The 27,684-nt window shown below is 37.3% G+C and overlaps 1 long non-coding RNA gene across 1 annotated transcript in view; it reads right to left on the bottom strand.

Annotated features, from left to right (window-relative positions):
- Positions 1-14,209: 14,209 nt before the first annotated feature.
- The window catches only part of LOC131276941 (uncharacterized), an 84,126-nt gene continuing 70,651 nt past the window's right edge, over positions 14,210-27,684 (bottom strand). The window contains exons 2-3 of the long non-coding RNA XR_009184152.2: positions 16,497-16,590; positions 14,210-14,436 (exon numbers count right to left, since the gene is read on the bottom strand). This is a non-coding gene — a long non-coding RNA (uncharacterized lncRNA). The remainder of the gene's footprint in view (positions 14,437-16,496; positions 16,591-27,684) is intronic.

Below are 27,684 nucleotides of genomic sequence, written 5' to 3'. Positions count from 1 at the left end.
AAGACAGGGTTATTTGATTATATTTGTAAAATGCTCTGTCACAAGTATCATGTTTAATTGATTAAGTTATGATTAGGACTTTGGGCCATGTGAGTAGGGTGTTGAGTCCCTTCACCTTGGTGGGGAGGGACTCTCAGAGAAAAGACATGGCAAAGGACAGAGTTGGGAGATTTTACCTGGAGCCTAGTAAGTAAACACACAGTAGAATGCAAAGCAATTGAACCCAGAAAGAATCAAGTCCTAGGGAGAGAGAGAGAGCCATTTGCCTGATGGTCTACAGCTGACCTTTTGAAGCAGGCAGAGCAGTTGAACCCAGAGAGGCAAGCCTCAGGAAGAGAGGAACATAGGAAGCCAGAACCCTCAGACAACAGGAGCCATCATGCCCCTAGATGTAGCAATAGACTTTGGTGAAGGAAATGACTCATGTTTTATGGCCTGGAACTGTAAGCTATTACACAAAATAAATAACATTCATAAAAACCACCCATTTCTGATAATTTGCATCAGTGTCCCTTTGACTGACTAATACAGATTAAGTGGTAATTTCTCTTCTGAAACCATAGGGGCAAGAAGGCAGTGGTATATCATAGTTAAGGTGCTAAATGAAAAACTTCCAGCTAAGAAATCTCTATTCTGAAGAGCTCACAATTAAAAATGAGGGAGAGCTCAAAATACTCACAGATAAACAGAAATTAAGAGCATCTGTCAATAAGAAACCTGCACTCTCTTTGAAAGAGAGTTCTGCAGTTTGAAAGGAAAACCAGGAAAGAGTTGGACGAGAGTGTAAGAAAAAAAACATAAAGAGAAATATAAACAATATATGACATCAGAAACCTAAAAATATGGCTAATAAATGAATTCTTCTACAGTAGTAACATTGAATGTTAATGGATTAAACTCTCTGACCAAGAGTCAGAGACTGGCAGAATGGATGCAAAAATAGGACCCATCTATATGCTATCTACAAGAAACTCACCTTAGACACAGAGATGAAAGGATGCAGAAAGTAAATAGTTGGAAAATAATTTTACATACAAACAATAACCAAAAATAGGTGGGAGTAGCTATACTAATATCGGACAAAACACACTTGAAAAGAAAACTATTGTAGGAAGCAGCTCTGGCTCAATCAGATGAGCTCCCATTTACCATATGGGAGGCCATTGGTTTACGTCCTGGGGCCTCCTTGTGAAGGCAGGCTTACCCGTGTGCTGCATGGTACTGTGCAGTCCATAGACACCACAGAGTGCCAACTGGCCTGCAGATGCCACAGAACACTGCAAGGCCCACAGATGCCACAGAGTGCTGCCTGGCCTGTAGATGCCATGGAGTGCCACTTGCAAATGCCATGTAGTGCCATCTGGCCCACAGATGACATGGAGAGCTGACGCAGCAAGATGACACAACAAAAAGGGAGACAAAGGAGAACACAGAAGAGACTGCAGTGAATGGACACAGAGGGCAGACAGCATGTAAAAAGCCATGGGGGGGGGAGAAAAAATAAAACTTGTATAAAAAAGGATAACCTATGAAGAAGAAAGGACAAACATAAACATTTATGGACCTAACCAAGACTCCTAAAAATACTTGAGGTAAATATTGGAAAAACTAAGTAAAGAAATAGATGCCTCTACAGTTATAGTGGGGGACATTAAAACAGCATTATCAGAATTAGACAGAACATCTCAACAGAGAATCAATAATAAAACAAAGACTTTGGATAATACATTAAAGGATCTGGACCGAAAAGACATATACAGAACATTATGCCCAAATATATCCAGATAAACATTATTCTCAAGTGCACATGGATCATTCTCCAGGATGGATAATATTCTAGGCCCTAGAAAAACTGTCAATGAATTCAGAAAGATTGACCTTATACCAAGTAGTTTCTCTGACAACCACAGGATGGAGCTGGAAATTGGTCAAGTACAGAGAAGAATATTACAAAGATATTGAAGTAAAACTGCTCTTAGACAATCAGTGAGTCAAGGAGGAAATTGCAAAAGATATCAGAAACTAAATTGAAACTAAATAAAATGACAACATAATGTATCAAAATCTATAGGTTACAGCAAAACCTATACTTAGAGGGAAGTTCTTAGCCATAAATCACTATATTAAAAAAGAAGAGGTAAAATCAAAGAACTCACTGGACATCTGGAGGAATTAGAAAATGTACAACAAGCTAATCCCAAAGGAAGTATCAAGAAGGAAATAACAAAAATTAGAGTAGAGCTAACTGAAATTGAAAATAAGAAAGCAGTAGGAAAAATAAACACCAAAATCTGGTTCTTTGTGAAGATTAATAAAATTGACAAATACTTAGACTAACAAAGAGAAAAGGAGAGAAGGGGCAAGTACATAAAATAAGAAACAAGGAAGGAGGTATCACCACAGATGCTACAGAAATAGAATATCATAAGAGGACATTTTGAAAAAGTGTATGCCAACAGTGGATAATTTTGAGGGAATGGACAAATTCCTAGAAACCACAAGCACCCTAACATTGATGAAACAAGAAATTCATGAACTCACCAGAACAATCACAAGTAATGAGATTGAATAAGTCATCAAAAACCTCCCAGATAAGAGCCCAGGACCAGATGGCTTCACATGTGAATTCTACCTAACATTCCAGGAAGAATGAACAACAATCCTGCTTAAATTCTTCCAAAAAATAGAAGTGGAGGGAACACTGCCTAACTCATTCTATGATGCCAACATCACCCCAATTCCAAAGCCAAACAAAGATGTCACAAAAAAAGGAAAACTACAGACCAATCACTCTAATGAGCCTAGATGCTAAATACCCAAATACTTGATAATTGTATTAAAAAACACAACAAACAAATTATACACCATGATCAATGAGTTTCATCCTTCCTATGCAAGGAAGTTTCAGCATGAGAAAATCAATGTAATACACCTTATAAACAGATCAAAAGAAAAGAAATCACATGATAATCTCCACAGATGAAGAAAAAGCATTTGGCAAAATATAGCATCCTTTCCTGATAAAAGCACTTCAAAAGATTGGAATAGAAGGAAACCTCACTAGTACCACACTAATGAATGATGCTGTTAATGTGGGATTGTGTGGGAGTGATAGTCAGTGGGGCATATGGTAACCCCCTATATTTTTCATGTAACATTTTAATGATCTAAATATGTTTAAAAAGTATAATAGGTAGACCATTCTATCACACCATATACAAAAATAAGTGCAAAATTGTATGATTACATTTAATTTGCAAATATATATCAATCTATAAAGATGAAATTAGTAATGTAGGATTGTGACAGGATAGAGGGATAGTGAGGAGACTGCTAAGGGGTGTGGGGTATTTTTTTAATGGAGTAATGAAATTGTTCTAAAACTATTTGGTGATGAAGGCACATTTTGATTATATTAAGACCTATCAATTACACAATTAGGATATATTGTATTTGTGTCTATCTCAGTTAAACTTTAAAATAAATAAATCTGCAAGAATAGTCAAAAAGAGCAGCTATGTACATCAGAGGAATCAGAGAAAGTGAGAGATGATGCATTTTTGCTTGGTTTTTGTTTTTTGCTTATTGTTTTCCATATTTGCATGATCTGGAACTTAATATTTTAATAATTAATGTCAAGGAAATGATTTCTAAATGTCATCCATCATAAGGGCATTGCCTATGGGCATGGAAGGTTTTGGAATCTATTAGTTATTTTATTAACAAAATCATTATGGCAGTGCATTTTTCCTAGATATATCATACTGGGAAATTAGTGATGGGAAGTGCAAATGATCTGTACCTCTGCCTGGCACAGTGAACTACTGTGTTCATGATTATCACACTCACTGATAACAATTCTAGTTACAGAGGTGAAGTATTGTTTCATCTACCATTAGGAATACGTGACCATACCTGTTGCTCACCTTCAGCTATTTAATCGCTGAGACAGGAAAGGCAACAAGAGAACCACAGTTATTTATGAGGGAGACTCCTAAATCACAGATTTCACACATTTTCTTATCCCCAAACCTATAAAACTTCTAGTTGATATCCACAAAGTCAGCTATCAGATACCCATTTGCAAAACCCCTCTAATAATATCCATCACAGAAACAAAATTACTGAATCATGCAACATCCCAATCAGTGAATAAATGATTTCCCATGACTTTTCATTACATTCTTCACAATGAATATTCTGGAAATTCCTCAAGGGGTTTCATCCTCCTAACAGTCTTCTTCCTCTTTTTTAAAAATTTGCATTAAAAGGGTTTCTGGTATGGGTGATAATTTTCCCCCCTATTTTATTACCTTTTTTAAAAGATACATAGATCACAAAAAAGTTACATTAAAAAATATGAGGTTCCCATATATCCACTCACTATTATCCCCCACTCTTCCCACTTCACCAAATTATGTCATCAGTATGGCACATTCATTGCATTTGATGAATACATTTTGGAGCACTGCTACACAGCATGAATTATAGATTACATTGTAGTTTACACTCTCCCAGTCCATTCAGTGGGTTATGGCAGTATATATAATGTCCTACATCTGTCCCTGCACTATTATTCATATGAACTCCAAGTCCTGAAAATGTCCCCATATCACACTTCTTCTTCTCTATTCCTATCCTCAGCAAATCCCGTAGCCACAGTTTCCACATCAATGATACAGTTTCTTCCATTGTAAAATCACAATGATTCTATAGTAGAATACTAGTAAGTCCACCCTAATCCATATTGTATTCCTCCATCTGGATGACCCTGGGATGATGTCCACTCCACTTCTAAACTAAATCTCCTGCTTGCTGTTGTAGACTCTCTTGGTTCCCTGGTGTGGTGGTTGACCATCCTTACCTCCCTGTTGGCTGATGTGGATAAGTTCAATGACCCAGTGAATAGGTGTTGTAACTCTGCTGAGGCTAAGGGTCCAGCTGTCACATGGACAGTCCAAGAATTCAAGTCTCTTGAGCATACACCAACCCCAGTGCCAATCACAGTTCCAGTAAAAGTGACAGAAAAGGCATGTGTAGCCAGGTCACATGTGAGTCTAACTACATCACATGCAGGAGCAGAAATTCCAAAGTTGGGTTCACTGGCAAGCCCTGAACTCCAGAGCCATCTGCCATAACTATAGGACCTGGGTGTCTCTGTAACCCAAGAGCACCACATTCTGGGGTTGTATCTTTGTGGTTATTCTTAAACTGAGTTTCCTTTAGCACAAGGCTTAGTTTTGGCTGAATGATAGTGCAGTGATTACAGACCTAGTGTTTCACTCTTTTGGAGTTCACTCATTTAATTTAAAGGATAAATTAGCAATTAAGGCAATCTGACATTGAGTACAGTTGTAGGTTTCCTCACATGTGATTTTCTGATTAGCTTATTAGGTAGTAGAAGAGCACCCTCCAATTCCATTATATTTACATTATGTGCTTTCTCACATAGAATATCATTTGCCTATTAAGGGCTTTGCTGCATAAATAACATGCACATGGATTCTCAAGACTATGAATGTTATTAGATTATCTGATGAAGCATGGATGACAACAAGAACTTCTAAACACATTAAAAAGTGTTTCTTCAGGGAAGTGGATTTGGCCCAATGGATAGGGCATCTACCTACTACATGGGAGGTCCAGGGTTCAAACCCAGGGCCTCCTGACCTGTGTGATGAGCTGGTCCATGTGCAATGTTGATGCATGCAAGGTGTGCCCTGCCATGCAGGGGTGTCCCCCACATAGGGGGGCCCCATGTGCAAGGAGTGTGCCCCATAAGGAGAGCTGCCCAGCACGAAAAAGTGCAGCCTGCCCAGGAACAAGCCACACACATGGAGAGCTGATGCAGCAAGATGATGCAACAAAATGAGACACAGATTCTGGGTGCTGCTGACAAGAATACAAGTGGACACAGAAGAACACATAGTGAATGAACACAGAGAGCAGACAACTGGGGAGGTGCAGAGAAGGGGAGAGAAATAAATTTTTTAAAAATCTTAAAAAAAAAATGTTTCTTCAGAATATGAGTTCCCTGGTATGTTTAAAGGTTAAATTTATGACTGAAGTCTCTTAAGTATGCAAAAGATTTATAGTGTGAATATTACATTTAAAATAAGAATATTGACTGATGACTTTCTCAAATTGTTGACAGTCATATGGATTCTCTCCATTTGAATATAGAGTAATCTCCTATGGCTTAAGGCTAGAAAAATAAAGGCTTTCCCATAAGTATGTTATTATTTCCATCCCACAGGAATTTTGTAATGTTGCCGGAGAGCAGAAATACAGGTGAAAATTTTCCTACATAGACAACATTCATGTGTCTTTCCTACAGTGTGAGTTCTCTCACGGTGTTTAAGATTAGAAAATTGAAGTTTTCCCAGAGTGAGTTCTCTCATGTTCTTGAAGGTGGGAATGATGACTAAAAGCTTTCCTGCATTGATGAAACTCATGTTTCTCTCCAGTTGGAATTCTTTCATGTCCTCTTAGAATAATTACTATATGCTTTCTGACATTGATAATATTCAGTATTTATTTCCAGAGTAAATTGTTTTATGTTTTTTTTTAATGGAAGAGGGATGAAATAACTTTCCCAAATAGATTGCATTCATGGTATTTCTCTCCTGTGTGAGTTCTCTCATGTCACTGAAGATGGGAATGGCAACTGAAAGCATCCCTGCATATATGACATTCCTAAGGTTTCTCTCTTGTGTGAGTTCTCTCACATTTTAGGGAAGAGGCTTGAATGAAGGCTGTAGCAGTTTGATATAATTGAATTCCAAAAAGAAATATTGGATAATGATTATAATCTGATCTGTACCTGGGCAGGATTGAGTAATTGAGATTATGGTGTTGCATCCCCACCCCTTGGTGGGTGGGGACTCACAGATAAAAGGCACAGTGAAGAACAGAGTTGGGGATTTCTGATGTTAGAATTTGATGAAGACCTGGGAAGTCAGCACACAGAGGAAAGAGAAGCCAGCCCCAGGAAGGAAGGATCCTTGAAGCCAGAGTAAAGCAAGCCCCAGGAACATAGGAACCCAGGAAGCCTGAACCCTCACAGACATTGGCAGCCATCTAGCTCCAAATAGACTTTGGTGAGGGAAATAACTTCTGTTTTATGGCCTGTTATCTGTAAGCTCCTACCCCAAATACATACCCTTTATAAAAACAAACCAGTTTCTGGTATTTTACATCAGCACTCCTTTGGCTAATACAAAATTTGGTAACAAGAGAGGAGGAGTGCTTTTGCAATTACTGAAATGCTGGAATGGTTTTATAAATGGGTAAAGGATATGTTTTGGAGGGATTGTGAGATGCTTGGAAGAAAAGACCTACAGTGCTTTGAAGAGACTGTTGATAGCAATATGGATGCCAAAGAGAATTTTATGATGCCTGAGAAGTAAACGGTGAAACTATTTTCAGAAAATGGCAGAAAGGCAATCTGTGTTTTAAAGTTGCAGAGAATTAAGCAAGATTAACTCCTGGTGTTTTATGGAAGGCAAAATTTGAAAATGGTGATCCTGGGCATTTAGCTGAAGCAATTTCCAATGTAAACCTGGAGAATGCGGCTTGGCTTCTGCTTGCAGCTTATAGCAAAATGCTAGATGAACAAGATAAGCTGAGAACTGAAATATTGGGAACAAAGAAAACAGAAACTGATATTGAAAATTCCAATCCCCTGGAAATCAGGTTCCCAGTTGAAAGTACCCCACTGGAGGACTTAACTAAACTTGGAACTTGTAAATCAGGATTGAAGATGCAGTTATGTTGGAAAGACTTGTGGAAAGTCTTATTGTCTGATGGCTTGGACCCCTGCTTCCTGCATGCTAAACCCAGCAGACTTTCTGAGAGAGCTGTATGAAAAGAACCACTGCCAGCCTTGAATAAAAGGGACATAGAAAGGAGAAATTTAAAGAGAAAGAGCTTTAAGAGGAAAACCATGGAAACTGAGACATGAAATTAGGACATCATCTTGGGCCAAGAGAGGAACCCCACCCATGTGTACAGAGAGGGTGAGTTTGCCCCAGCAGTTGAAGAGGGTTGGTTTTCCCACCTATGCTCTGGGGGATTTTTCACCCCTAGAGTGCAGAGAGGATGGAGCACATTCCCCAAGGATTAAAGCAGTTAAGATTAGCACCCCACAGGTCTGAGAAGGGTGGACCTGTCCCACAAAGGTTAGGGGAGGCCAGGTGGTCAACTCCTTGCTCTGAAAGGGTTGACCCTGTATGCCAAAGATTAGAGGGAATATCTTTACCTCACCGTGCTAGGGGGGTTAAGACTAACCCAGAGATTGGGTAAGGTGTGGCAATCACCCCAACAGTCTTGGAAGGAGAGGTCTGGAACTTGGTTGACACTCAGATGCTTGATGAAGGTGGAACCAAGAAAATGACTGTTGGGCAAGTCAGTGGAAAAGATGGGTCCTCACATGGCCCAAAGGAGAAGAAACCATCATCTTGAGAATGATTCTCAGACTTTGAAATCAAAGAGGGAAGCAGACTTGGCCCAATGGATAAGGCATCCGTCTGCCACATGGGAGGTCTGCGGTTCAAACCCTGGGCCTCCTTGACCTGTGTGGAGCTGGCCCATGTGCAATGCTGATGCATGCAAGGAGTGCCGTGCCATGCAGTGGTGTCACCCACATAGGGGAGCCCCACATGCAAGGAGTGCACCCTGTAAGGAGAGCCACCCAGCACAAAAGAAAGTTCAGCCTGCCCAGGAATGGCACCGTACACATGGAGAGCTGATGCAACAAGATGACACAACAAAGAGACACAGATTCCCGTGCCACTGACAACAAAAGTGGACAAAAGAACACACAGCAAATCAACACAGAGAACAGACAACTGGGGTGGGGGGGAGAGAAATAAATAAATAATAAATCTTTTTTAAAAAAAAGATCAAATAGAGGATGTCCTGCAGGTCTATTGCAGAGAAACTGTAACTCATGTTTCCCTTCCAATTTCTCCTTATTGTAATGAAAATGTTTATCCATTTTCTATCCATTTGTGTATTGGAAGCAGATAAGTTGTTTTCTAATTTCAGAGGTGTATAGCGGATATGACATTGTCCCAGGACAAATTATTTCCTTAAATTGATTGTGATACGGGAAGTGGGTTTGGACCAGTGGTTAGGGTGTCTACCACATGGGAGGCCTGCGTATCAAACCCAGGCCTCCTTGACCCATGTGGAGCTGGCCCATGAGCAGTGCTGATGCACACAAGGAGTGCCATGCCATGCAGGGGTGTCTCCTGCATAGGGAAGCCCCATGTGCAAGGAGTGTGCCCCATAAGGAGAGCCACCCAGGGCAAAACAAAGTGCAGCCTGCCTAAGAATGGTGCCACTCACATGGAGAGCTGATACAACAAGATGATGCAACAAAAAGAAACACAGATTCCCATGCCACTGACAACAACAGAAGCAGATGAAGAAGACACAGCAAATAGACAGAGAGGACAGACAACTGGGGTGGGGGGTGGGGAGGAAGGGGAGAGAAATAAATAAAAATAAATAAATCTTTAAAAAAATAAATTGTGATACAATTTAGTACTTGCATTGTAACTGATATATATATATATATATATATATTTTTTTTGGATATTGTAATGTCCTTTTGGAATCAGAGGGTACAGGGTAGCAGTATGATATAACTGGTGACTTCCAAAAAGAAATATTGGATTATGCTTGTAATCGGATCTGTATCTGGGCATGATTGAGTTATTGACTTTAGGACATTGCATCCCCACCCCTGGGTGGGTGAGGACTCACAGATAAAAGGCACAATGAAGAACAGATTTGGGGATTTCTGATGTTAGAGTTTGATGCTGAAGATGCAGGAAGTCAGCACACAGAGGAAGAGAAGCCAGCCCCAGGAAGGAAGGATCCTTGAAGCCAGAGTAAAGCAAACCCCAGGAACATAGGAACCCAGAAAGCCTGACCCTCACAGACATTGGCAGCCATCTTTCTCCAAATAGACTTTGGTGAGGGAAGTAACTTATGCTTTATTGCCTGCTATCTATAAGTTCCTATCCCAAATAAATACCCTTTATAAAAACCAACCAGTTTCTGGTATTTGCATCAGTACTCCTTTGGCTAATACAAAGGCTTTCCCACAAAAATGATATTGCTATGGTTTCTCTCCAATGTGAGTTATCTCAAATTATTGTAGATGTCAATGTTGACTGAAAGCTTCCATAAATAAATGACCTTCTTAGGGTTTCCCTACAGTGTGAGTTCTCTCATCTTGTCTTAGGTGAGAGGATTGCCTGAAAGCTATCCTACAAAGATGGCATTCATACAGTCTCTCTCCAGTGTGAGTTCTCTGATTGTTTTTAGGGAAGAGGAACAAGTGAAGACTTTCCCATAAAGATGATATTCGTAGGGTTTCTCTCCAGTTTGTGAGTTCTCTCATGGTGTTTAAGGGAAGAATGATTAAAGGGTTTCCCACAAAGACGGCACTGAAGGGGTTTCTCCAGTGTGAGTTCTCTCATGTACTTTAAGATGAGCATATTTACTGAAGGATTTTCATGGGCTTTCTCTCCAACTTGAGTTCTCTCATGATATTTCAGAGAAGAATAATGATGAAATGCTTTCCCACACAGATGACATACATGGGGTTTCTCTCCAGTGTGAGTTCTCTCATGTCATTTTAAGGAAGAGAAGTGACTGGAGGGTATCCCACATAGATGACATTCACGAAGCTTCTCCAGTGTAGTTCTCTCATATTCTTTAAGATGAACATATTGGCTGAAGGCTTTCCCACATAGATTACATTTGTGGGGTTTCTCATAGTGTGTGTTCTCATGTTTTAAGGAAGAGGAGTGCCTAAAGTGTTCCCCAAATAGAAGGCATTCAAGAGGTTTCTCCAGTGTGAGTTCTCTCATGTACTTTAAGATGAGAATATTTAATGAAGGCTTTCCCAAATAGATGACATTCACGGGGTTTCTCTTCAGTGTGAGTTCTCTCATGCTATTTAAGGGAAGAATAATGACTAAAGTCTTTCCCACATAGATGACATTCATGGGGTTTCTCTCCAGTGTGAGTTCTCTCATGTCATTTTAAGGAAGAGGAGTGACTGAAGGGTTTCCCACATGACATTCATGAAGCTTCTCTCCAGTGTGAGTTATCTCATGTTCTTTAAGATGAGCAAATTGATTGCTTTCCCACATAGATGACACTTGTGGTGTTTCTCACCAGTGTGACTTCTCTCATGTCATTTTAAGGAAGAGGAGTGACTGAAGGCTTTCCCACAAAGATTGCATTGATATGGTTTCTCTCCAGTATGAGTTCTCTCATGTCATCTTAAGGAAGTACACTGGTGAAGGCTTTCCCACAAAGATGACATTCATATGGTCTCTCTCCAGTGTGAGTTCTCTGATGTTCTTTCAGGGAAAAGGAGTAAATGAAGGCTTTCCCACAAAGATGACATTCATGGGGCTTCTCTCCAACGTGAGTTCTCTCAGGATATTTATGGGAAGAAGAATGACTAAATGACTTCCTGCATAAATGACAGTCTTAGGGTTTCTCTACAGGGTGAGTTCTCTCATGTCATTGAAGTTGGGAATGTTGACTGAAAACTTTCCCACATAGATGGCATTCATGGGGTTTCTCTTCAATGGGAATTCCATTGTGTTGTCTGAGATCAGAGTACTGCAAACAATTTTTTAGCACTTTGGGAACATTCATATGATTTACTTCTAGGTTGAATATGCTTATGTTGATTAAAAGATGAATGATCACTGTGGACCTCTGAAGGTGGTTTTCTGAAACAGGATTTCTTTGTCATGTGAATTAATGCATGTTGGTTCACTGTGAATGTATGAGAGGAATCTTCTTGCAAATAGTTATATTCAAAGGAATTCTTTTGGGTGTAAAATCTTTGCTGTGGGGAATGAGATGTGAGACTGTAAAATATTTGTCCATGAAATGAATTTCTCCATTTCCCCACATATGAAACCAAGACCAATCCTCTAGGGATAGTCTTCAATGAAAATATCTGCCATGTTTGTTTCATATACACTTTATTCTATTCCATACACAGATATTCTCTATTATAACAATCTAATTGCAGAGATATCTGATCAAGTTTTAGCTTCATGATGTTTCAAAGATTATGTATATGAAACATGTTTAAGCAATTTGCTTTTTATAAGAACTCAGGCAAGAGTTCATGTTTAGGTTAGTTGTCACCTTAATTCACACTATCACAGATTTTTGCTGGATTAGTACTTAATCCCAACATTAATTAGAATTTCATTTTACTGAATTCCTAATTCATCCCATCCCTAGGTATCTACTTGTAATACTAGGATTCAAAAAATTAAGCTTACCAATGTCATGATTTTGGAAGGGTTTTTCCTAAAAGTAGGCTGGTAGTCTATCATTTCTATCATATCATATGTTTTAAAGGCACTTTTCCTCCCTGTAGTAATTGAGAAAAGATTGTTAGAAAAGCATTAGAGGGACAAAATTTTGGAAATTTCCAAGTATCTCCTTCAGTATGTTTCCACATTCACAATTAGCTAGGAGAGAATATTTAGTTAATGAATATTTTAGGGATAATAAAATTAACATTATAGGACATTATGATCAGAAAAGAATTTCAGGCATGGAATATGAGAAAAAAGAAGTTGGGATATTAGGGAGATAAAGACAGGGAAAAATATTCCAATAATAGAACCAGGAAGAGGAGCATATGAAGGTTTAATTGCAATAACAACTGAATATCCTTTTTACAATGCCAATGACACTTGATAAAGCTTGAGAAGTATTTGGAATAAGCCCATGTGACTAAAATTTCCCCAATATCCTTAGCTACATGTTAGAAATACAAGTCTTAAAAAGAAACCTAGACAAATCACATACACACTATTTAATGAGACCCCTCTTCTGATGCACAGGTTCTTATAGCTCATCTGAAATGTGGTATTGAGGAAATCCTATTCCTTCTCTCAACACTTCTCCTTGTTGCAGCTGGGAAAGCACATCTGCTTTGCAGACTTGATATCCTCTTTGTATGGAAAAAAATTTACCTGGATTTTGAATTGTGATAGTAACAGAGCATGATCATGATGTACATGGCAGGTTACCAAAGAATAATGTAAGCATTGAAGGTAGCAATACAACAAAACCTAGAACTCAAATCATTGAAAATGTCTCAACAGAAATTGTAACTCTTGAACTTTTTCCCATTTCGGTAAGGACTATTTGTTAGTTACCCAAGCACTAGTACAAAAAGAAACTGCAGTGTCATCAGTATTCTAAATGGGGAGAAATCTATGTTTCCAAAGTGACTGAATATTATGTTAAAAATAATTCAATTAACATAAGTCCCAAAAGGATGATCTAAATTCTATATGGAAAATTATATATGCAATGTTTTTACTACTATGTTCTGAAGCATCAGCATAGCTGTTGGAGCAGAATACTTATTTCAGCATAGTCAATTAACTTATCTAGTCAAAATATATTCATTGAGTTCTCAGAAGAGCACTGAGAGTTGAAATTGAGATTCAAGGAAGGCATTAAGTTGTACTCAAGAAGATTAAATTCTATTGGGGTGAACTGGATATATATATAATCACCATCACAGTGTCCTCAGGATAGAGGAATAAAATATGGATTAGAGTAGACTTACTGGTATTACACTATAGAATTATTGTGACTCTAGTAGAAAAAATTGTATCATTGATGTGGACACCATGGCCATGGGAGTTGCTGAAGGCAAGGAGATGAAAACAGAGGCGTGATAATGTGGCATTTTCAGTACTTGGAGTTGTCCTGAATGATATTGCAGGGACAGATGCAGGACATTATATATCTTGCTATGACCTGCTAAGTGGACTGGGAGAGAGTGTAAACTACAACAGACACTAAGATCCATACTGTAGAACAATGACCCAAAGTGTACTCATCAAATGCAATGAATATACCACACTAATGAAAGAAGTTGTCAATGTGGGAGGAGTGAGGAGTGTAGGGATCGGGGTACATAGGGACCTCTTATATTTTTTAATGTAACATTTTGTGTGATTTATGTATCTTTAAAAAGATGACAAAAATAAATAAAAATGAACTTAGAAAATAAAAAAATAAGGAAACATTCATTTAGGCAGACTTATTTTATTACAAAATATAAATGTATTAAAATTATAAAATATAAGAGAAAATAAAGATTATAAAATATGGAGAAGCTTATATTTGAATAAATAGACATTGAGTTATGATAAATATATAAGTAGATAGGTTAGATAGATGGTAGATAGATGAGACAGATATAAATGGTAGACATATTTTGAGAGTCTCACCTACTGAGACCAGATTCTTTATATTCTCAACCATAACATCTCTGAACAGCTTTTGCTGCGATGTATATAACAGGTCCCACTCTTCCTGGGTGAAGTCTATAGCCACATCCTTGAAGGTCACATACTCCTAAAACACCATGGAAATTTGTGTTCACACAGCATTATCCTAACCAATATCCTACATTGTGATGTACAAAATAATAGCACTAAAGAAGCAGAAACTGTATATATAAAACTCAAAATGTGTATGGGGTTAGGGTAACAGCATTACCAATGTTCAATTGTCATCTGCTTTTCAGATACACTCTCAGACACAAACACTCTGAATACATAACACCCCATTGTAAAAGAAAATCCCATGACATGGGATGTTATATACACCTGAAAATTTCCCAATAAACTTGCAAATATGCCTTCTTTCTGCTGATTATAAAGCTTTCATTTAAACATTCAAAACTAAACCAATCTTTCCAAACAATTTTAAGAAAATTTACACACTTATTGTAAGACAAGCAAGATCCACATGTCATTTTATTTTTTTTAGTTTTTTATTTTTATTTTTATTTTTTTAAGATTTATTTATTTATTTAATTCCCCCTCCTCCCCCGGGTGTCTGTTCTCTGTGTCTATTGGCTGCGTCTTGTTTCTTTGTCTGCTTCTGTTGTTGTCAGTGGCACGGGAAGTGTGGGCAGTGCCATTCCTGGGCAGGCTGCACTTTCTTTCACGCTGGGCAGCTCTCCTTATGGGGCACACTCCTTGCACGTGAGGCTCCCCTACGTGGGGGACACCCCTGCATGGCGCAGCACTCCTTGCGTGCATCAGCACTGCACATGGGCCAGCTCCACATGGGCCAAGGAGGCCTGGGGTTTGAATTGCAGACCTCCCATGTGGTAGACAGACTCCCTAACCACTGGGCCAAGTCCGTTCCCCACATGTCATTTTAAAAAATGAGTAGAGTTAGCATATTCCCCTGTACAGATGAATTCATTTTCCTCTCTTTCATAAAATCATTTAAGAGTATGTTTTGCATTTTCACAAATGCAAGTTAATGTGTGAATTGCTTTCTATCCAAATTCAATTCAGAAGTCTATTATTCATTGAAATGACAGAGAAACTTGAAGAAATATCCAGAATTCTGCTTAACTGAATAGGTATCAAAACAGTAAGTCCTGCTTTCCTCAGAGATACATAACTCAGGCATGCATTATAATGTATAAATACAGAGGGTTCAGGATCATGGGCCAGGCACTTCTGAGAGAGTTGTACTGATATATACACTCATTGCCTTATGAGGACCATTCCTGTGGATGAAGACTTCACAATCTCAACTTTTTCTGGGGTCTACAAATACATTTTCATTGTCTCACTTTTATTTCCATCTCATCTGTGTGTGAAAGAGTAATAGAATCCTGTTCATTGCTTCTGGTCTCTCCAAGACTTCAAAAATTTTCACAGAGAAATAAATTTTATTCTACCTATAATAAAGCTCCTGAACCACAGCCATAATGAAGGGAAAAAATCCTATACATTGCATTCATTAATAAAATCTGAAGAAATTTTATATAAAAAATTGAAGTTTGGAAATTTTAACAACAGTGGTAAGGTGAATTTCTATTTTCTTTTAAGAAAAATTTCAAAATGTGCAAATATATTCCATCAAAATTTTAAGAAAATTAATTTGGGGAAAATAAGTTGTTCCTCATTTCCCTTAATTTACTACTGTTCCCATGCTTCTGGTAGATATGCCTACCCCTACAACAAATTACATCTAATGTTGGATTAACTCCACAGATGAAAACAACTCAGCCAGTCTACTAACTATAAACTTCCCATCTTGTTCATCTCTGTCAACTGAATTCATTACATGCCAGGGTCAATCTCAGGTGCTAACATGATTCAAGAATTCATTATTTATCCAATGAGGCCATAGGGTGTGTGAGAAAAAGAAAATACTGAGAATACAGTCTTTGTAGAAGCTGGAACCAACTCTTGCAATTACCTTGGAATATTACTCAATGCTCAGTCCCTAACTTACCATAACTATTAGAGTTCTGTATAAACTTAATTTAAGCTCAGATCCTTGAATGTCTCCTGAATACACTTGGAATACCCACACCAATAGGAGAAATCTTCCCATCTGCTGGCAACAGAGGTGGAATTTCAGTTAAAGAAGAATTCTCTACTCACGTGTGATTGCATGATTGCATTATCAATACCTTAGCTGGCATCTACCTTCCTCTGGATTTTCACTCACAATGAGATGAGCAGAAGGTCGCATAAGCTGAGAATGGAGAAAGAATCTTAAGATTCAAGTGTTGATCACAACTTTCTGCCCCACTTGTCATGAATACCTAAAACTTCATCCAGGAGAATCACCAGCCCAATCAATAAAAAGAATATGGATGTGCTCAAGAAAAATAAGGGAAAGACTTTCCTTTCCATGAGACAAGATGCTGGAAGTCTTGTCTTCTCTGGGTAGTGAATATGGTATTATTACCTTCATTCTACAGATAAGTACATGAATATCCAAGAATTATATTTGTTAATTAGCCCATCATGTTCAGAGACTTTTAATTCATCCCTGATTCCAAAACATAAGAAACCCTGACCAAAATCACATCTGGAACTGGGTCCTCACCACAAGAGGAAGCAGACTTGAATTTACTCAGTTATTACTTGTTTTTGCAGTAGTATTTGTTCTCTCACATGCATTTCTGTCTTCTGTTCTCTTGTTCACTTCCTGCTCTACCACGAACCTGACCTGATGTTTGTCATTAAACATCTTAGTTCTTCCATATGTGATGTATAACAATGCCACCTCCTTAAAGCTGAGTTCTATATCTCATATCAATGTATCTGGAAATCAACTAAGAAACTTAGGCATAGATATTATTAAAAGGAAAAGGGGAAAAAAAGAATTTATACTATTATGGGGTTGATCAGATCTAGGATTAACTTAGCCATTTGTGCCTCAAGTCTAGGAAGAAAATGACTGTATTCAACATGTTTATAGAATTACATATTTTTAATCATTAAATCTTCTCATTAACCCAGTTGATAAAGGTTAATTTACTCATTTAGGAAATGTCCCAAAAAGAGGTTCAGAAAGCTGAAGTAATATTACAATCTTATATGGCCAGACAAAGACACAACTAGATTTAATTTTTTTCTTCCTATATTCCAATTTCTAATATCTTAATGGTTACATGTCACACCTAGGTATGGCATGAATTGTCATGCCTCATTTAAGTAATCAGATACTCTCTCTGTTGTCAAGACTACAACTTCATATACTTTGTTACAATTAAACCCATGCACAAGTTCTCCTGTCACAAGGAAACCTCCATTGCATTGAACCCACTTTCCAAACATTAGCTTCCACCTCATGTAATATTCACTGCCAGATGTATTTGAACATACATATTTCAGCTTATGCTTCCTGAGAACTCTATTTAACTAATGTGTCAATAAATATCTTACCCATGGGAGTTATGGTCATGGCCGATGGGGTTAACTACCAGGGCAGATGGCCCCTCTTTGAAAATGGTGTTTATGTGTGATGAATCTGGACTCAGATGGGATCTCCCTTCATAAGACTTTCATGCTAATGTGCTGGAGGTGCAGTTAATGTTGGGGTTTAAGATATATTTAGGGGATTTGAATCTCTGGACTGACAATGTGATAGCCAGATCCTGAGCCTCAACAGACTCCAGCACCTACAATCTGATTTATTGGACTTACCACACTCAGCTAAGATGGAGGTGAAGAAGGACAACCACCACACCATGGAGCCTAGAGTGATTACAACTGAAAATGGGAGGATTGCATCCAGCATCCAGGTGGAATCTGAGCCTCCTCTTGACATAAAGGTGCAATGGACACAACCAATCCAGTGTCCACATAGAAGAGGTGGCATTGGATTGGGAAAAGTGGACATAATGGACAAAGGGTATGGGGAAAGGCAGGAAGAGATGAGAGGTGGAGGCGTCTTCGGGACATGGAGCTGCCCTGGATGGTGCTTCAGAGGTAATCACCGGACATTGTAAATCCTCACAGGGCCTACATGATGGAATAGAGGAGAGTATGGGCCATGATGTGAACCAATGTATATGAGGTGCAGAGGTGCCCAAAGATGTACTTACCAAATCCAATGGATGTGTCATGATGATGGGAACGAGTGTTGTTGGGGGGGGGGAGAGGGGGGGTGGGGGGGTGGGGATGAATGGGACCTCACATATATATTTTTAATGTAATATTATTACAAAGTCAATAAAAAATAAAAAAATTTAAAAAAATAATAATAATAAAATTAATATACCCCCCAAAAAAATAAATAAATAAATATCTTAATATTTTCCACATCTGCCTACATAGGAGGTGATTTTAATTTCCTGTCATATTTATTATTGCATGTGACATAGCACATTAGTAAGATCTTGCTTTATGACTAAATACTGAATCACAACTCTTAGTGCTTTCAAATATATCTGGGAAAAGGGCTGTCTTGGTTAATGAATTATTCTTCCATCTTCCTTTATCACTTCAAATCTGATAGTTTGAATATAACATATTCTTATATTTCACATTAATTTTGTCACATGAGACTACCATAATAACCAGAGAATGATGTAATTTTAAAAAATCACCTAAACTTAATACCATAATGTCTAGTTACTCATGCACTCATACCCATTAGTTACTCCTTCTCTCTCATTGAAGAGGCTTGTCATCTGATTAAGTTGAATGTCTCCAACTGAATTCTTGTTTTTCCTGTATCTTTTTAAAATCTACCACAATTACCTTATCATTTAACCTTATGAACTTAAAGGCCCCCTATGCCTGATCTTTTCCTTCAATTGACATAAGCATCTTTACACTTTTCTTACACAGCCTTAAGTGATGAGTTAATAACCTCATGGACTTCCTCTGAAGTAAATCATGCTACCATCTCCAATAAGTATCCCATGAATAAATGAAGTGTGTGTGCTTCAGTCTCTAACTTGAAAGTATAGACAAATTGGACTTTTTGGGAATGTTCTTTTTCTTAGACTCCTTAGACATCTCAGTCCCTTGAGTGTAATCAAGATATTCTAGGCACTCCTCTTGTGTTCTAAATGGCATTACTCTAACAATATTCTAACATCTCAAGGATGAATTGTAGCCCACCCTCTCTCCCATTTCTGCATACTGTACACTATCATGATAATCTCAGACAACTATTCAATTACTCCAAATTATTCCACTGTTGGCTCCAAAACAACAGGATACAACCATGATCTCAGAAATCTAAAATAAATTCTCTTCTAAGGCTTACTCTCTAATTAATCTAGATGTCAATCAAGATTGATGTAATTGGGTTTTCCACTTTAACAAAGTATTTCACTTCAAATTAAGTAATTTTAAGTTAGGACTCCACCAGGCATCCAAGAATTGAATAAGAATTCATCACTCAGAAAAACACAGATACAGTCACTTAGCTATGATTTCAGCACTGACCACTACAATAATCCTTCATTTTCATGGAAATCCCCTCAAACACTTTACACATTATCCTCATGTTCCTTCAGTCTCTATTTTGCCATCTCCTTGGAGATCTCTTCATTGAGCCCAACTCCTTGCCATTCCAATAGCCTATACTACAATTCTACTATTCCTTCAGTTCACTCATATAATTTTTCACTGTACATTTATTTGTTTGTTCATATTTTGGTCTCTCTCCCTTGTCTAACTGCATAAACACTTCCTTGAATGGTAATAGATTAAATGTTACCCTTTGAAAATGATCAAATAATTTTAAATCCAGAAATATTGTATATCCTCAATAAGTTAACCTGACCTCACATACCCTGGGCCTGCAGTCAAATTAAATAATATTTTCTGATTAAAATCATTTACAAAATAAATTAGGACTCTTCCACCTGGTGAAAATTCTCTCCCTTATTCATGAGAAAACAAATGGACTGAGAATGCAAGGAACCCAAGTATTAATGAACCTGCTTTCACAACATGTGTAGTTCAGAGTTTCTTTTGCTCTAGAAAAAGCACCACTTTGATAGCAAACTATCTTTTTATGTAGTTAATAACATCATAAGTCTTATAATTCAAAAGACATATCTCGATTAAGTTGGATGTTAGTCAAGATCTACTCAAGGCACACCTTGTGTCATTCACTTCTTTCTAAAAGTCTCACAACCAATCTTCCTGCTTTTTCAAATACACCCCACATTTTTTATGGATTTTGGTTGTCCTGGGGAAGTACTCTAAAGCACCTATACCAAGAAGATTCTTACTAATCTGTATATCTGAGAAGAACTTAAAACTACAATTACTTTCTCAGTCATCCACAGGACTCCAAACGAGTTGAAATATTTGTGCTGAAGAAATATACAAGGAAAGTTTTAGTTATTCTAGAGTATGCATATTTTACTATCAAGCAATGGAAAAACTATCCAGTATAGGTCTCATTATGTCATATCTACATTCAAACTTCAAAATCTTAGGTGTTTCCAAAAGAAATGATTGTTTCATTGTTGATTTTCCTATGAAGAAGTCAGGTTTTAAAGAATTGTGTAAACTAAAATTAGTGTATGCTGTATATGTTTTAACAATACATTCAGTTTATTTTGAGTTTTAACAAAGCCTACTATTTTAGTAGTGCTAAATAATTACTAGCACTATCAGAGAACCTGCTCCAGAAAATATTTTTCCTTTTTGACCATTTAGATGCATGAGGGTAATCAGAGATACATTCTATATTTTAAGGCCCTAGGCCTATTTAAAATACTAGGCACTATGCATTGATTTCTAACAGAATATCCAGTTGGTAACATATGGTTCTATAATCCATTCCTCCAGATGAGTGGTTTCCATAAGCATGGACCTTTATGAAAAAGAAGTCAATGACACATTTCTCAAAAAAATTGTAATATCTAGCAGGTATTAAAATTCTAATATGCTTATTTTCATTTGTTTTTTAATCCTCAAGGCATATAAAAAAGCAAGCAATGATAGCATCCCAGTAATTTTAATCAATACTCAGTGACAATGGATGTTAGTGCACAAATTGAAACCTACTAGCAGTACCAGTAAACCATGACATTAAGGGAGCAAATACCTAATGCAAAACAAGAACATAAGAACAAAATCTATAGCATTCACAGGTAATATTTGTCAGTCATTTTCAATTAATTCTTTTTAAGATAAGACAATTAATGAAAGAAATTAAGGACAGTAGCCTTCTGCTTCTCTCACAATATTTATTTTTCATTTTAGTCTCCCTAGAGTAAGTTTTACTGAAAGCCCTTTTGAAAAGGTGTGGAGGTTAGAAGTCATCTCCTGGCTATGATTTCACTTTGCCTAGTACTAGTTATCTACCCAAAAAAGAAAACCCACCTAGAGTAGTGATACTAACATTGGACAAAATAGATTTTAAATGCACTATGGTTATAAAAGGTGGAGAAGGTCATTATATATTAATTAAAGGGGCAACTCACCAAAAGGAAGAAACCATACTAAACATTTAGGCACCTAAATGGAGTGCCACATGATACATGAGACAAACAGTGGCAAAACAAGAGGGAAAGAGATGTCTCTACAATAACAGTTGGAGACTTCAATATGCTACTCTTAGTATAGAACAGAACACCTGGGCAGAAGATAAAGAAATAGAGATCATGAATAATATGGTGAATAAACTAGGTCTATCAGGCATCTATAAAGCATTACACCCCAAAACAGCAGTCTTTACAAGGACTCATTGATCATTCTCCCAGATAGACCCTATATTGGGTCACAAAAAAAGTCTCAGTACATTGAAAAAGATAGAAATGATACACAATACTTTTTCTTTTCATAACAGAATGAAGCTGGAAAGAAATAATGGACAGAACATGGGAAAGTTCATAAATATATGGAGATTAAAAAAACATACTTGAATAATCACTGGGTCAAAGAAGAAGTTGCAAGAGAATTCTGCAAATATCTTGATATATATGAAAATGAGGACATAACATATCACACCATCTGGGACACAGCAAAGAATACTGAGAAGAAAATTTAAAACCATAAATGCTTACATTAAAAAAGAAGAATCTTTTTTTGCCTAGAGGAGCCCTCAGAAAATATCAATGCATATTTCTATCCTTCTCTACCATTTCTTAGCAAGCTCTGTTCTTTTCCTCCATTTCCTAATAAATTCTTTTATTGGCCTAACTCAACGGGCATGCTCTAAAATTCTTTCATGCAATATAGCCATGGACCTAGAGGAATCCAACACTTCCCCAGCTTCAGTTGGCAGACAAGTGGTGGGCCCCATCCCACCAGAGATGGGTGAGTTTTAATTGAAGCCTGTCTGTGCACTCTTGGTTCTGCCATTTTAAAGGGGTTCCTGGATAGTTTCCCACATGACAAAAACTAAGTCTGTTTCCTCTACAGAGGTGGTAGGGGCAAGAACTGATGCCATGTAGATCCAAGGAAGTTCTGGGTGATAGGTGAAAAAGTCCTTGTGACATGACTAGGCAAGTGGACTAAGTCAAACAGGAGTCCACTGGGAGTTTACTTGGCCATCATATCATTTTCTTAGACCACTAGTTAACTGTTTAACTAGAAATGCCTTTAATCTTCCAACTACTGCTGTCCTCATTTTGGGCCTGTGAGATGCTTTAGGATGCCTTAGAAACCAAAAATGTATTTGTAAGCAAGGAATAAGTCCCACCATTGGTAGCTCCCTGAAGCTGCTTCCTGGAAAGCCACAGAATAATTAGTCTCTAGTTTTTTTAATCGGCTTTTAATGTTGGATTTAACTGCAGAACTCAGATTCTGAGAGTCACCACGAGATTAGTTTGCTCATGGTTGACTCCCAACACCTCTGAAAAGAAGGCAAAAGAAATATCTCTAGCCAAGTCCTTTCCTAGGGTCAGCCCAGCTTGAGTATTCACCCTGGGAACTGGACCAAGATGGTAATATCATGTTAACAACTGAAAATTCTTAAAAGAGATCTATTCAAATTGTAAAATTAAATGCACACTTATATATGTGAATAAGTATTCCTAGAACCTAAATTAGGCTAAGCAGGAAGGAAATGTCATATAGAAATCTGAAAATAGAGACAATTGGGAAAGGGAAAAACATTTTCCAAGATCTTTGACCTATCCAATCCTCAAGGCCTTCTCTTTGCAAGAGCTCTGAGGGAGGGGCTAGGTGTGAAAGATTAAAATTGTATCTTCTAGGCTGTGGAATTAAGAATCAGTTTGCCCTGTAATTCCCCAATTTAAAACTACCAGCCTTAAAATAAGGGTGGTTAATAACCCAATTACCAAATTTCAATAAATGAAGGAAAAGTCCTTGAAAACTATGGAAATATCTTTTAAAACAATTTAAACAAGTATATTCTAAAACCTAGCAGTCAGTATATTTCAAGATTATTCACACATTTGCAATTTTATTAAAGAGGTTTTAGCCTCCTGTAAAGGGAGGGAAAAGAATATTCCTTGCATGAAATATAATGGTTTTAATCTTATTTAGCTTATGTATAATCTCCCTAGTTTTATAGGATACCAATGAGATAAATTACCATTATATGTATTAAATCTTTAGGATGATGGAAGTTGCACATTCATGTTTAATGAAATTATGTTATAGAAGGAAATGGAGATTTACCATCTCTTAAAATGGTTAAAGTGAATTTCTTTGATTACTAATTGTAATTTTTAACAAGCTTGTTTAAAGTTAAAGTAATCCTCACGATTAGCATGGCTACCCATTTGTGGGGTAGCCAATGGCAGCTGGGGTCCCAACCATTGGAATTAGCAAAGGGAGGGGTAATTGACAACTTGACATATTGGTCTGTTTTCTTTTTATTAGGCACTACTTCTGTTCTGGTGGGATTGTTGTCCATCTAATTTAGAATATAGCAGGACTCCTCAGGATTGGAGTTGAATATTTTCTCATTTATTGAGATATCAATAAATGAGATATCACCAACTGATATTACATGCTTTGACAAGATGAACACTAACATATTCCATAGACTGCTGCCCATGTGCACCCTGACCCACATACCCCCTACATCCAACGCCGTACACCAGTAATCCTCCTATGATATATTTGCCAAGAGGACATTACTAATATTGTAGTTTTAACCATGGACCTGCAAAACCCCAGATTTCACCTGCTCCTTCCCCCAGATTTCCCTCAGATCTGGAACAAGACAAGGATGCCCACTGTCACCTCCCTTATCTAGTGTTGAGTTATTGTTCTTCAAAAAGTGAAACTTTGTGGTTACCAAAAGTTCTGATGGGAAGGGGAAGGAAGAATAAAATAGATGGAACATAGGGCTTTTTTTAGGGCATTAGAATTGTTCTACATAATCTTCCAATAACGGGTATGGGCTGTTTTAAATTTCATTGAATGTTATCAAAGTGTACAGACCAAAATGTAAATGTAGAGTATATAGAAGGAATGCCCTTTCCTTGAGCTGTCTGCAGAAGGGCTGGGAGGGGAAGGCCATACTGGCTGATGGATCATTCCCCCTCAGGATCGACTGGCACCAAGAGCACAACTGGTCTCCTACAAAAGAATGTTAATTGCTCAAACCATTGATTTACTGTCCTGGGAACCCACACAGATAAGTACTCACTGTTAATCATTCCATATGCTAGGTATTAGCTAGCACCCCACTTTGTGCTGCTTTGTTTCCCTACTGTATGGGTGCAGTTGTTGTAGAATTTAAGAGAATTTTAATTATTTAAGTATAGAGAGGCCAGGACTCAGGAATGATTTTGAGAAGGAAAAATGGTTTATTGACGGCCGGCCGGACTCCGGAACTTCTGTTTGAATCTTGAGCCCCGAACAAGATTTTCAAACGTCTTTTATACAGAGAGGAAAGGCCAAATGGTCCCTTTGTTCCAGTTCTCAATAGGCTTCAATTAGCATATATCTTCTACATCTTAGGTAAGCTTTTAGCATGGACTCCAGATATTCTAGATAAGCTTTTAGCATATTTACTTTTCGCATTTTCCCTAAATACTTAAAGTTTATAGCTTTTGCATTGTTAAACATTTCCTGGGACTGGAGCCTGTTGCTATTTTCCCTAAGGGCAGGATTGCAGCCTCTTACCGTTCTACACTCACAAGTCAAACAGCTTAGTTATCTCTGAAGAGACAAAGAGCCTTCCACCCATAGCCCACATTATTCTCCTCTTTTTGCCAAAGTTAACTTGCTAAGCGTTGGCATAATTATTGTTGGAGCTATGAGGTGGATGGCTGTTTGTTGTTTTGATTGATTATTTATCAGTCTTTAGTACAGCATCCAGGACTGTTTTTAGAAGTTTAGAACTTTTTATTCTGGACAGCAGAATCTTGGGCAGGGGCCTCTTGCAGTTATTCTGCTGCCACTGGCACTCACGTGGATTTCTAGTCAGGTTCCAGATCCATCTATTATTTTTATTTTACTCTTAAAGAGTTTACACCTTTAATTTAAAAGGGGTGCTGAAGGGAGACGTTCTCTTTTCTGTAACTGCTTCCTGCTGGCCATGGGCTGTAGTCATTGCTTAATAAGGTGTAAAACTCTTAATTTATTCTAACTGGAGGAAGATGGATCTGGCATTTTGTACAAAGTTGGATGAAGTTTTCATATGGTTAATAAGATGTTCACTCTGAAAGAAACAAACTTAATTAAAAATTTGGAATACCCGTTTTTAAAAGAGGACCCATTGGATTACAAAGGTAGACAAGGTTAGATGCCTATAAAGATGGCACTTTTTAAAAGCTGGTGGGAACAGCATATATATTCTTTTTTAAGTTATTTATCTTTAGAGATAAATTGCAACAGACACTTAGCTTTGTCTGAAGACACATTCTAAGCTGTTTAATGATTGACACTCATTCGCTCTGTCAGATGCTCCTGGTGAACTGGCGCTCCTTGGGCAACTGGCTTCACTCAGGATTAGAACACTAATTTGGAAATACTCTTAGTTTTCATTTGTGGGAGTGATCAGAACTACAGAATAAAGATTTTTACACCTTGGTTTTTATTGTACAATTTCTAGCAATTTTGACTTGTTCAATAGGTGACTCACTATCAGCAAGCAAGCCTTACTTTTGCTACACAGCAGAGTACAGCAGAATATAGAAGGTGACTGAGACTGGCTGAGACTGCCACCTTATTCTATAGACATGTTATTAACTGTTTAGAAAATGATTTTACTAGGAATTTAACATGTCTAATATACTTTTGCACTTGATTCAAAATAGAAAAGATAACATTACAATTATTAGGCATATATTTAGTACAGGATAAAAATACAGCACTTAATATTAACTAATGTATTACTTAATGCATAAGGATTCAGAGTTGCAATTATTAGTTTTGAGTTTCAGGTTTGTAATACCTTACATGTTATCTCTCCATGAGAGCAGGCTATAATGCCAATTGTGTTTAAGTTTTACTTACAGTATCCTGGTATCATGGCTCTACTTAGCATGTTCTGCAACGCAGTGAGCAAGTTGCAGCATCTTTCATCTTAGAGAGATTTTCTAGTATTCTACTAGCCTGGTGCATAGTGCTCTCTGGCACTATGGAACAGTGCCAGTCTGGAGGCGATATCTATTGTACACTTGGCTGTACTGAGTCATTATTGGCTGCTGCAGGAGCTTGAAACTGCAATATAGTTTTCATTGACTTTAGGAGCAGAACCAGAGACTGATATAGCACATATTTTAATTGAGGGGTCAGTGACCAGCCTAGCCAATAACTCACATGGAGAGGCCACCTGTAATGTATTCAAGGTCTGGTTTGAATGCACAAGAGTTTGACAATGTTAAAGTTTATTCTTTGTTTTTATATATATTTTAAACAACTTAATGCAACAGATATATCAAATGACTGTTTACTTACACAATTTTACTATGAAGATAACAGAAGGTACTTTACTTTAGTAAGAGGAAAAATATTATTTTTCATTGTTAGAATGAAAACAGAATATTTCCAATAGAATCAAGACAACTTTTTATTACCATTTACTTAAATGTGTACTTTGCAGTGGCCTTCAGACAGGTTTATTATCATGAAGTTATTTCTGCTACTAATACTAATCTAAGTTTTTTTAGTTAACAATGACTTCTACAACTAGAACTATTTAAACATTTTTAGTTTGGAAGATGTTTTACAAACTCTTTATAATTGACTATAACTACATTGACTAGTCACTTCATGTTTAAATAAACTTACTAAATTACAATTACTAATGAAAGAAATTCACTATTTAAGAGAGCATATCTACAATCTTTTTCCTTTAGCATAATTTCACTAATGTGAACTTACAATATTTATTACTCTAAAGATTTTGTACATAATGTTAATTTAGTTTATAAATTAA

The sequence above is a fragment of the Dasypus novemcinctus genome, chromosome 30, assembly GCF_030445035.2.
Source record: "Dasypus novemcinctus isolate mDasNov1 chromosome 30, mDasNov1.1.hap2, whole genome shotgun sequence".
Taxonomy (NCBI): Eukaryota; Metazoa; Chordata; class Mammalia; order Cingulata; family Dasypodidae; genus Dasypus; species Dasypus novemcinctus.
Note: the sequence above shows the minus strand (reverse complement) of the source record. Positions and strands in the feature narration are given on the sequence as shown.